The following is a 10,254-nucleotide window of genomic DNA, read 5'->3' as shown; positions in this document are numbered from 1 at the left end:
CATTAATCCTTATCCATTTTGGATTGCAAGTTTTATTACTCTAAGTTCTAATATCCGAATACCTTGTATCGTATCTAGATGTATCTAAAGTTCTTCGAGTATGATATCCGGATGGTTTGTTTATACATCCGGAAAGGTCAAGATAATATCCGGATGTCTCGCCTGATATCCGGATGCCTCCCTAAAAAGTTAAATTTTTCATTCGAATAGTCCCCAGTTATATCCGAATGCATCAGTGAGATATCCAGATGACCAGAATCATATCTGGATGTCCTAGTTCATATATGAATACTTCCCAACATATTTGAATAGCATCTACTTTGAATGTCAGTGTATTTGGATGAGCCTTCTTAATATCCGGATGTCTTTCATCATATCCGGATATCCTTCCTGATATCCGGATGACTTTTCCAGAAATCTAATTTAGCTTCCAGTGAGTCCTAATTCAAGTTTAATTCAATTAATGTATTCAATACCTTCCAACATTGAATTCATAAGCCAGAACATGACAAGTTAATCATACCCATACCCTAAATCATAGTTCATTGAATCTTTGTATTCTAACATATAGATGAAGATCATATCATGTTCAGCATTATTATAACATGATCAGCATTATTTTGTGAGATTATGTGCATACATTTTGGTATGAGCATTGAGCATGAGTTTATATGGAGCACTACATATCGTGTGCCAGCATTTATGTGACCATTACATTGCATTATGCGCGCCAGGCAGCTTGTTCGCGGGGATCCCATCAGTTTCAGTTTCAACTCAGTTTATGAGTTGCTCGCCTGGTGGCAACCAGGGGGTAAGGGGCTTTGCCCACAGTATGTGCTTACAGTTTTTATGTATGCAGGTTTCAGTTCAGACAGGTATGTATTATCAGATTATGTGGGCCTATGAGCTAAAGTTGCATACCTGCATTTAGTTTACAGTTTATGTGCATTACATTTTTATGAATGCAATCAGACAGTGATTATCCAGTACAAGTTCAGTCAACTATTTATCAGTATCGATATTCTTCGATTCAGCTTCAGTATTCTTTCCATCTTGTTACTTGCTGAGCTTTTGTAGTTCACCTTGTACTCTTCACCCCTCCAGGTTCTAGTAGGGGAGTATCAGATGTGGGGCCTAGCAGCAGTGTTCAGTAGTGTGTGTACGTGGAGCTGCTCAAGATAAAAAATGTCTAGGAGTCTATTGAGTTTCATAGTGTTTTCTCAGTTTAGATCTATTTTATATTTCAGTTGAGGGATTGTCCCTTAGACAGAGTTTTTGCTTTTCAGTCTACATTGACTCAGAGTTTTTATTCCAGTTGATTGAAATGTTCAGTCATGGTATCAGATTTTTGTTTATCAGCCAGTTTATTTTATTATCCCCAGTAGCACCTCTTCTCAGTTAGTTCTAGGAGAGAGGGTGTTACAAAGCGGCCTAAATCTAATTATAAATTTCAATAAAATATTTTTACCCAAATCTATTTCAAGCCCAAATATAATATTTAACTTAATATTTGGCCCAAATTTAATTTAGTCCAAATATAATATTTAATATTTGGCCCAAATCCAATTTAGTCCAAATATAATATTTAATTTAATATTTGACCCAAATCAAATCTAGTCCAAATATTAACTTAAACCCAAATATATTTTATTTCCTATTACCACTCCAACAAATAGAAAATTATTAAATTTGAAACTCCTTCCTAATTTAATCAATTGTCATTTTAGGAAACTCTTTCCATTATGACGACTCCTCATCATATTGACGTCATTACGTCCCTTTATTCTTTTTTCGTGAGAACCTACGATGGCATAACTTCTTGTCGAAGCGTCCCACTTAACCATATGTCCGCTCTCATGGTTTAAGCTAGGGACCGTGCCTATTGCGTATGACTCATTAGGCTTCCGAATATGTTGGCAATGTATCGGTATGAACACATAAGATAAGATTGGCCTCTAGCAAATGATTAGTGATCAATTTTGTAAAAATTTTGTTATAATCTCACCCTTATTTTGATCTTAAAATGGTTTAAATTGAATACTATTATGCATTTTGTGATTGCGTGCAGGTTTAAAAAAATTAATATAAAAATATATATAAAATAAAAAAAAAGATATTGTTGTTGCCAAAATACAACAATCTATTTTTAATTGCAAATTGACGTAAGAGTCTTGAGAGTTGTGTCTTTGCAGATGAGAATCTTGACAAGCAATTGGATCTGCTAAAGGTCCAGATCTGATAATCTGATAGGGTTGATGATCTGGTGGGTTGATGATCTGGTGGGCTGATGATTAGGTGACCAAAAATGATCAGGTGGCCTAAGATGATCAGGTGGCCTAAAATGATCGAGTGGCCTATGACCGAGTGGCCTTGATGACGAGTGGGCCTGATGACGAGTGGCCTTGATGACGAGTGACCTTGGTGACGAGTGGCCTTGATGACGAGTGGCCCTGATGACGAGTGACCTTGGTGACGAGTGGCCTGAAGATGACGAGTGGCCTTGATGACGAGTGGCCCTGATGATGAGTGGCCTACAAAACAAGAGCACCGTTAGGACGTGGGTGGGGGTCCTCGCGCAAATCCTCCGATGCTTGAGTCAGATCTCGAGAGAAAATGAGAAAAGTGTGCTTCAATTACTCAAAATTGAGTACCTTATGATGAAGGGGGTCTTTGTATTTATAGCGGAGGCTGAGGGACGTCTCCCAATTTTCTTGGCGGAAATCTCGTGGCCCATTACAAAAATTTCGTGGCCTGCTCCGGAGATTTCGCAATGCTGATCGACTAGCGAGAGGGGGGGATTCGGCTGGATTGCCAATCCCGAAGGGTCACTCGGCCATGCCGAGTGACCTCTACTCGGTTAGGCCGAGTTTGGGGGAGGGGCCACTCGGTATGACCAAGTGTGGGCCATGCAGAGTGGACCCCCACTCGGTCACGCCGAGTGAGGGGGGATACCACTCGGCTATGTTGTAACGCCCAGCTCCCACTTACAGGTGTTACTCATGAACAATCTCCTAAATTGTCCACCTGCCCGGCCTGTGGCGAAGGGTGAACCCTGTTTCAAGACGAAACGCCCTAGGTGGGAACTAGGCTTGTCCTTCCCTTCGCGGAATCCCAGGATTCGCTAGCAGAATTAGGCTTTAGCCACACCGCATTGGCTATAAAGAAAATCTCCTTCAAGCGCCCAATCGTCATATTTTTTTTTTATTTAATTCTTTTCCATTCAAGAATTTTCACCGGGCTCCATAAAATCACCATTTAAAAATCAATCCATTGATTGATTACCAAATTTGGAGGAAAAACTCATATTTTCAATTTTCCAAAATTTCGGCATTTTCTCTTAAAATGCCTGAAAAATCCCTTTATTTGAAATTTCCTCCGGGGCCCAAAAATCAATAAAGAAATGCCCCAATTTCTCCCAAAATTCCAATTTTTTTAAAAAAAATTGGCGAGCAGGGCCCCGCTGGCAGCTGGCCGCGCGGGCTGGCCGCGCATGCCGCGCGGCAGCGCGCCTGCCCGCGCGCCTAGCCACGCGAGCACGCCCCCGCGCGCGCCTGGCCGCGCGCGCGCGCGCGCCCGCGCTTACGGCCGCCCTACGGCCTACAGCTGGCTGGCAGCCCTCTGCTGCTCCAGCTGCCTTCCACACTTCTTTCTTTTTCTTTTTTTTCTCTTCCTTGGGCTATAAAACCCCAAATTTTCCAGAATTTAAAGTGAATAAATAAACTTCATTTTCCTTTAAATTTAGCCTCTTTTTCTCCAAAATTAAGGCTTAAATTTATGCTCTTAATGCTTCCACAACAACTCATACCAAAGTGAGGTTTTTGCCTAGGCTTCAACATGCCATAAGCCTCAATCTCATTCACTTAAAAAAAATCAACACTTCAAGAAATATACACTCATTGACTTAGGCTTAAACAAGCCATTACCAACCCAATAAAATTTACATCTCATGAATCAAACACAATAACATAGGCTTCCATAAGCCATACATTTACAACAAAAATAAGTAAACACCATGAGCTTCCACCCACACGCTTGCCACCTTTTCTTCTCTCTTTTGACATAAGAACAACCTACAAGGGGAGGATAAAACCTTATGAGCTCAAAAGCTCAGTAAGGGTGCATATGCAAAGTAAATACAAGCATAACAAGTCTATGTAATGCAAATGCATGCAAGCATGGTTAGGTCATTCCATCCTCACAACCCAACATGGTTTGAGGCATCAACCTACCATTTCTTTCCCACCCCCATGGCCATAGGTCTCATGAACAAATAAAGCATGCAAAGAGATACATAAAAGTCTATGCAACCTACTTACAATGCAATGCAAGGCCACCTCCACATGGGGCCATCCCTTACCTTATTCTTGAACCTCCCTATCTTTATTTCAAGAGAGCTTCCTACACCATTTTCTCCCACCTAAAATGGCATTTCAACTTGTCACTCACTTTAAATACAAGAATACTAAATAGAGAAAAGAAGAATGGAACATACCTTGGTTGATCTTCATTTCTTCTCCATTCTTTCATTTTCTCCCTTTCTTCTTCTTGGAAGACAACTCTTCCTTCCTCTCATTTTCTTTCTTTCTTTGAAATGGTAAAACTTGAGACAAGGGCTTACTTTCCCTTTAAATACTACTCTTGTCTTGAAATCTCAATTTCAAGACTTAATCTTAGCCCTTGATTTCCATTTGCTTTTTGAAAGAAAATCCCAACCACACAAGAAAGCACAATCCATGTGCTTTGGTCTTGATTACTCTCATCCATTGGATTTCCTTTGTCTTTGCAAGACTTCATCTCCACCATTAAAAGAAAGCACACTTTTATTAGGATGGCAATCCATGCCATTTCTTCTCTTTAAATCCCCACCATAGGATTTATTCTCTAATTCAAGAATACATCTCATCCATTGAATTTATATTTATTTCCCATTTAAATTAATGAGACTAATTTCCACCATCACATGAGAGACTACTTGAAAGACATAATCCCTCATTTTTCATTTAAATAAATCACACCATTTTCCAAGCATTAATGGGTGACCATTTTTCCATTTTCCATTTCATTTATTTAATTCACCATAATTTCAAACATTAATGGTGACTATTTTCACATTTCATTTGGATTTTCTTTAATCCAACACCATAATGCCTCTCATTAAATGCTTGAAAGACCAATTATCCTTTCTTTTTGCATTTAATTTAAATCATTCTCCAACTCATAATTCCACATATATATATACATGCTCCCACATTTCTTATATATGTTAATTTCTCTCAAATTCTAAGATTATGCCAAGTGTCACTCCAAGATACAAACTTGGCTTCCAATTCTTGATCTTGGTTATCCATGTGGCAATACCACATTTATTTACCAATTTAGGGAAAAATAATTATTCTCCTCAAATAATTTAATATCCACCATTTTTCCTATTTTCCATAATTAATTTCCTTTATGGAATCACTCCAAATCACCAAAATTCTCATTTCATGAATTATTAATCCCATATCTCCACATAAACACAAATTTGGGATTTAATTCACTTACTCACCTAATTCCACATAGGAATTATTTCCAATTTGCCAAAATACCCTTTTTATTGGATTTTCCTATCTAAATTACCAAAATACCCTTCTCATGGGCATTCTCAATCTCAAGGATCATCACTTTCTCAAGGGCATTTTTGGAAGTTTACTTACTTCCTTTCATGTTCTCTTAACACCGGTTACACAGGGTGTTACATATGTCGAGTGGACTTGGCCACTCGGCTATGTCGAGTGGTCTTGGCCACTCGATTGTGCCGAGTGGTGCCCCACTCTGTCCAACCGAGTGGGCTCCCATCCGGCCCGGCCGAGTGGGCTTCCACCCGGCCAGGCCGAGTGGGTCTTCCTTGGCTTCCCAATTTCGTTTTATCTCCCTGATATTAAGGGCCCACACTTGATCATATATCCACTTCACCTTCCCTAGTACATCAGATATAATATATATAATACATGGATTGAAAGCCCAACACAAGGAAGGCCCAAACCCAAACCAAGGAAAAGCCCAAGTCCCACAAGTTGCTTACATCATCGCTTGCATCATCACTTATATCATCGCTTACATCATGGATTGGAATGATGTCATTGCTTACATCAAGTCACGAAGCTTGAAGAACTACACTTTGGCCCGGACTGAGAATCATTATTTGCTCTCTGGTTTCATATTGTCCCTGACACTGCTGCACAATCAACTGAGAATCACTATGAGCAACCAATCGTGCTACTTCCAATTTTCTTGTTATCCTCATTCCAGCGATTAATGCTTCATATTCAGCTACGTTGTTGGTACTTGGAAAAGCAAATCGTAGAGAATACTCTAACGTTTCTCCTTTAGAGGATACAAGTACTATCCCAGCGCCACTTCCCTGTGAACCAAATGCTCCATCAACAAACAATAACCATTCTGCCTACTCATTTTCAGTTACCTTATCGGAGTTTGTGCATTCCACAATAAAGTCAGCCAATGCCTGTCCTTTTATAGCTTATCGAGGTTGATACTGGATATCATATTCACTTAACTCAATGGACCATTTGGTAAGGCGACCGGAATATTCGGGCTTTTGCAAGATACTTCGTAAGGGCTGATCTGTAAGTACGATAATCGAATGAGCCTGAAAGTATGGCCTCAACTTTCTGGATGTGTTTAACAGTGCTAATGCCATTTTTTCTGCCACGGGATAACGTGTCTTGGGGCCTTGTAATACCTTGCTGACATAATATATTGGTTGATCCACCTATCCCTCTTTCTTGATTAATACCGCACTTATAGCTTCGTCACTTATCCCCAAGTATAAGTATAATGTCTCTCCAGTTTCTGGTCGTGTTAATAGGGGAACTTCTTTCAGATACTCTTTTAACGCTTCAAATGACCTCTGGCATTGTTCTGTCCACTCAAATTTTTTTTCTGCTTTTAATGTTCGCAAAAAGGGTAGCTCTCTTTCAGCTAACTTGGAGAGAAAACGTCCGAGAGTTGCCATTCGACCTGTCAATCGCTGAACTTCTTTAGTTGATGCTGGTGGTTCCATATCTAATATTGCTTGAATTTTCTCAGGGTTTTCCTCGATTCCTCTTTGTGTGATCATGTATCCCAAGAATTTTCCAGACTGTACCCCAAAGGCACACTTTGCTAGATTTAACCGCATCTTGTATTGTCTAAAGACTCCCAGCACCTGCGCTAGTTTTTCTACATGGGATTCGTCCTCTTGACTTTTCACGATCATGTCGTCAACATATGCTTCCATTGTGTCACCCAACAGTTGTTTAAAGACTTCATTCACCATGCGCTGATAAGTGGCTCCGGCGTTCTTGAGTTCAAAAGACATGACTTGGTAGCAATATGTCCCATTTTCAGTGATGAATGACATCTTCTCCTGGTCTGGAGGGTACATCATTATTTGGTGGTACCCTGAGAAAGCATCCAGAAAGCTCAGAAACTGGTATCCAGACGTTTCGTCCACAAGACGGTCGATCCATGGTAGCGGGTATGAGTCTTTGGGGCATGCCTTATTGAGATTGGTGAAATCCACACAGACACGCCATTTTCCATTAGGTTTTTGGACCATAACAACATTGTCTAACCACTCTGGATATAATACCTCTCGAATGAAGCCCGCTTTTAGCAATTTGTCAACTTCCTCTTCTAATGCGTGTAGTCTATTAGGGACAATGTTTCGCTTCTATTGTCGGACCGACTTGAATTGGGGGTCCACATTCAAGTGGTGACATATTACTTCTGGACTGATTCCTGGCATATCTTTTGGTTTCCAAGCAAATACGTCTGAATTTTCTCACAGGCATCTTGCAATTTCTTCTTTCGTATGCTCCGGAAGCTGGGACCCCACATACGCTACTTTCTCGGAATCTGATTCACTCAGATGTATTGTTTCCAATTCCTCAACAGGTTGAGGTTTACGTGCGGCTCCTTCTTCCAAGGATTTATGTATGGCTTTCTCGGCTATGGATAAGGTTTCTTTAGCTCTTTTCCCTTTTGTAGATGACATATAGCAAGTTCGGGCTTTCTTCTGATCTCCTCGAACTTGTCCTACTCCGGCAGGTGTGGGGAATTTCATCAATAGGTAGCATGAGGATACTACAGCCCTTAGATCATTGAGTAACAGGCGTCCCAAGATCATATTGTATGCCGTCGAGGAAGTTGTAACCACTATAAAATTCGCTTGTCGAGTTACGAGTTGGGGGTCCACACCTAATGTGATAGGCAGCTAAATTGATCCTGCAATTGGAACCGCTTCTCCAGTGAAGCTATATAGAGGTGAGGATACTTTCTTCAGCCGGTCATGAGATAAATGCATTTGTTCAAAATAGTTCCAATAGATCAGGTTGATAGAACTGCCACTATCTACCAAAATTCTACTGATGGGGTGCTTGGCTACGAATGCTAAGATAACCATGGGATCATCACGTGGGAGTATTATATCACCTCGATCGGTTGGGGCGAAGGTGATTGGCTCTTCATCATCTCTTACCTCCATTACTGAGTTAACTTGGTAGGCTTGATGGGTGTATGCTTTTTGGGAGGCTGATGTGTCCCCACCTAGGGTTTCCCTACCTGAAATAACGTGAATGGCCTGTTGAGTCGGCTCATTATCTACATGAGTATCTTGCCGACGATCTCCTCCTCTCTCTTGTTGCCTCGGGTTTGGCCTTTCATGCCCATCACATCTATCTCCTCTTTGCCGAGGTTCCCTGTTTTCTTCTTCCTCATTTCTCACATATCTTTGCAAGTGCCCCTCACGAATGAGCATCTCAATCTGATTCTTGAATTCTCTACAGTGATCAGTGGAATGTCCCCTGGTTCGATGGTATCTGCAATACTCTCCCTGATTTTTTCCCATGGGTCGGTCAACTCTGCGGGGTAGTTTAAGGAGTCCTTCTCCCTCTACTGCAGCTAATATAGTTGATCGAGGTTGTAAAAGCCGAGTATAATGATTAAAATGAGGTTTTAGTACATCCGGTCTTCTATTCCTTTCTTATCGTCGAATAGACTCTTCTTCCCCTTCACGTTCCTTTCTCTTCCTTTCTTTGTCTTCTTTCCCCGCCACGTTCCTCATAATCTCAGTGTGAAGGATATATCGGTTTGCTCTGACAAATAGAGGGTGATTTGCGGCATTTTAAATTTTCGAGGCAGAGGTCTTTCCAATATATCTGTAGTAAAAGGACATTTTCTACGCTGGTGTTCTTCTGTTGTAGGGATTAATTTTTTCTTCTCAAGCACCTCTTCTGCTACTCTTTTCATGTCATCACGCATACTAGCTGTTGTCTGGTTGTCATGTCTTGTTGGTGTACTGGCCACTGTTTCATGATACCTCCGCTGTTGAGGGCTTCTTGTCTTGTTTTCCACTCTTGGGTTTTCATTTTTCCGAGGCACGGAATGAGGGATCCTTCTTGGTGGTGGTGATCTGGGCCTATCCTCTCATCAAGGAGTAGATCAGGAATGAGAATCAAGGGTAGCCTCTTGATAGGAATCAGCCCCCACCTCGGGCTAAGGCTCAGGAGGCGGCATAAACTTTTTCAAAGTATCAGGCAACGTCCCTCCAGGCATCATACTTTGGAGTACGCCAGCCATGTCTCGAAGTACCTGTATGCCTTCAACGTGTTGCTGTCTCAATGCTTCATACTCTTCCCACGGGACCGTACGTGGTGGCTGTCGTGAGGTCCCAGCTTGAGCAGTAGGGAGTGATCCTGAGCCGACGTTAGGTGGCAGTGGGATTGGTTGGTTCTGAAAGTAAAGCAAGATCACTACAGGGCAAGCAGCGTAGTTCAAAATTTTGAACCTTTAGATTTTTAAGTCGTTTGCCGATTCAAGCCGTCCAAGTGTCCGGCCTCTAACTTGTGATACGCGGCGCGCGTCCGTTGGCGAGGAGAGCGGAATGGGAGTGCTAGCTCCTTCTCCTAACAAGGCTTATGAATGGACGGGAAAATAATTGATTTTCAACTCTTGAAACCCAACAAAATAAGAGGCATACTTTGGGCATCCCATAAAGGGCTATTTATAAAGAAGCAATCTCCTAGGGTTTTTCCCAAACCCTAGGGGACATGGATTGGGCTAGCCCATTAATCCTAGTCCAACTAGAAATTAAAGTGGCCCAAATTCATTTATAAATATGTGGCCCAAATCTAATTCAAGCCAAATAATTAATATTTAATATTTGGCCCAAATCTTATTTAGCCCAAATATAATATTTATTATTTAATATTT

At 41.1% G+C, this 10,254-nt stretch overlaps 1 long non-coding RNA gene across 1 annotated transcript; it reads right to left on the bottom strand.

Annotated features, from left to right (window-relative positions):
- Positions 1–4,044: 4,044 nt before the first annotated feature.
- On the bottom strand, positions 4,045–4,578 carry LOC127794550 (uncharacterized). The gene is made up of 3 exons (XR_008021698.1): positions 4,493–4,578; positions 4,358–4,417; positions 4,045–4,070 (listed from the first exon to the last, which is right to left on the bottom strand). It is a non-coding gene; the product is annotated as an uncharacterized LOC127794550 (long non-coding RNA).
- Between the last annotated feature and the right edge of the window lie 5,676 nt (positions 4,579–10,254).

Source organism: Diospyros lotus, chromosome 2 (assembly GCF_014633365.1).
Source record: "Diospyros lotus cultivar Yz01 chromosome 2, ASM1463336v1, whole genome shotgun sequence".
In the NCBI taxonomy this organism is placed as follows: Eukaryota; Viridiplantae; Streptophyta; class Magnoliopsida; order Ericales; family Ebenaceae; genus Diospyros; species Diospyros lotus.
This window is presented reverse-complemented; position numbering and strand designations above follow the sequence as displayed.